This window comes from Berghia stephanieae, chromosome 9, assembly GCF_034508935.2.
Source record: "Berghia stephanieae isolate SIO BIC M18660-M18661 chromosome 9, UCSD_Bste_1.3, whole genome shotgun sequence".
Taxonomy (NCBI): domain Eukaryota; kingdom Metazoa; phylum Mollusca; class Gastropoda; order Nudibranchia; family Aeolidiidae; genus Berghia; species Berghia stephanieae.
The window spans coordinates 40,767,041-40,769,540 of NC_088368.1; the positions used below are offsets into that span (position 1 = coordinate 40,767,041).

Here is a 2,500-nt window from a genome sequence, read left to right on the forward strand (position 1 = left end):
TAAATGAGCTCTTCAACACAGTGTTAATATACTTGAACTATAGCAAACATTTATTTTCAAATATTATGATTTACAATAGAAATCAGAATGTGAAAAATGTTGGCTGCATCGTAACGAATGTGATGATTTTCCTATGGGTGGTAAGGAAAAGGTTAATCTGTTGCCACATGTAAAGCATCTCAAGATGAAAAATCTTTCTCTGTCAAGACCCCAAAAGTATGGAATGAATTAGATAAAGAGATCAAGGGCGTCCCCTAGCTCAGTAATTTTAGGAAACTTTTGAAAACATTTCCATTCAGACAGGCTTTTGAGTAGTAGCTAATAGTGGGGTGAATTTTTAATTCAGAAAAGTGAGTGGAGCAGGCACTTCTGTTGATAATAACAAGAGATGAAGTGAGTAGAAATGTGCCAGAAGACAATAGAGGATAAAAACTTCGTGTGGCGATGAGAGCTCAAACCCGTGACCTTACTGGTACGACAACTCCGCCTGGCTGGGGAGATCTTGACTCTACCATACGAGCTATCCACGACTAATAATATTTGGTGTTTTGCGTTATCTATTATCTTTGTATGTGTTGCGCCTCAGAGGAGTTTGTGGATTCTGTGTGCTATAGAAAATTTAATTTTTACATTACATTAAATTATATTCCGTAAAACTTTATTTCACATGGACAGAAATTATGACAGTTATATGTATATCATTCTTGGAATGTCACTTCGATTTTATGTAATATATCAACACAATTCAAATCATATTTGTTTGGGTTTTGTTTTTTGTTTTTTTTTTGTTTAGTTTGCTTTTTTTTTTGGGAGGGGTGGGGGGGGGGGGGTTGGTTTTTTTTGCTGAGCCTAAAAAATTTTACGAAATATATTTTCTTTCTTTTTAAAGCTATGAAATGCCACTTGTAATATATAACAAAAATGTAATAATAATAATAAGAAGAAGAATAATGCTGAAAACTTATATATAGCGCTATCTATAACTCCTATTTAATATTAAAACTTGAGCTCAGTTTGGTCGATAAAAATTATGGGTCAGACAACTGTGGTATAATATAAGGGGGCAGAGTGGCTCAGTGGTACGGTCTTTGCTTCATACCCGAAAGGTACCGAGTTCGATCACCTTCCGCTGCGCTGTGTGGCCTTGAGCAAGTCTCCTGCCCTAGCTCAATTAGGGGGAAGCGTGGCTCAGTGGTACGGGCTTTGCTGAGTATGAGTAAAAATGGCTCATGATGTGAAATAACACAAAAAAATACAACGCTTCGGTCTCTGGTCTTCGTTACGCGACCATGGCAGGATAAAATCTTTAAAATTACATTTATAAAACAATAGATCAATCAAGAAGTGAAACAACACACAAATGTGACCATTCGTCTCAAAACGGTATTATGTCGGAACGAACCAGATGCTTAAAAGCCAAATTTAATGTTAAAACTGGTCAATAGTATAAATTGTTGGCATTAGCACCGTAAAATATGGTATCCATTCTCCTCAATAAAACATACTAACTCAACACAAGTCTGATATTTCTGGCTATAAATTCAATTTTCAACATCTTAACCATCCCGACTTAATACTGTTTTGAGGCGAAGGGTCACAAATATACAACGTTTCAGTCTTTTGCTTGAGTGAGGCAACAATGACCAGATAATTTATTTTTTTTAAATTACATTTATAAAACTATATCAACTAATGAAGTGAAAATAAAGGGGGAAATGACATTTTAAGAACATACGAGCCGAAAACCAGTGCCAAATCCTTTTTCTGCCATCTGTATGAAATTCAGGTGATGAACTAATGTCTTTAATGTTTTTCTTTTTGGTTGAAGAGAGGTTTTGAGCACACCCCCCCCCCCCCCCCCCCCCCCCCCCTAAAAAAAAAACAAAAAAACAAAAACAGAATATTTTATTTTCCTTTCAAAGCTGTTGTTTTCATTTTGTTTATTTTATATAGGGAAAAAAAAAGTCATGACATCAAAGTCCCTCCACTCTTTTGGTTCCTGAATCCTTGGAAGTGTGTATGTATGTAACCAGTCCTTCCGAGTATTAATAATGAATAGATTACAAATAAAGCTGGCATAACTATTTTAGTAGCGGGATGTATGGGCAGATTCTTAGGATAATAATAATAATAATAATAATAATAATAATAATAATAATAATAATAATAATAATAATAATAATAATAATAATAATAATAATAGATCTTTATTGTCCATAAATATGGCAATTTGTCACTTACTTACACTTGTTATAACGTTATATGATAACTATAACATTGAACAGGTAGTTCTCTCTCTCTCTCTCTCTCTCTCTCTCTCTCTCTCTCTCTCTCTCTCTCTCTCGCTCTCTCTCTCTCTCTATCTCTATCTCTCTCTCTCTCTCTCTCTGTAAAAGAGCAATAATGGATGATCAGCATTTATTTAGACTAGGAAATAAGATGCCATCACTCTGACACCAGAAGATGAATTACACAAGGCATGTATTCAGTCCTCCGGAAG

General features: G+C 34.8%; 1 protein-coding gene across 8 annotated transcripts in view; it reads right to left on the reverse strand.

Moving 5' to 3' along the window:
* The window catches only part of LOC144980246 (coiled-coil domain-containing protein 180-like), a gene marked incomplete at its 5' end in the record, with an annotated part of 129,694 nt that overhangs the window by 123,637 nt on the left and 3,557 nt on the right, over window positions 1–2,500 (reverse strand).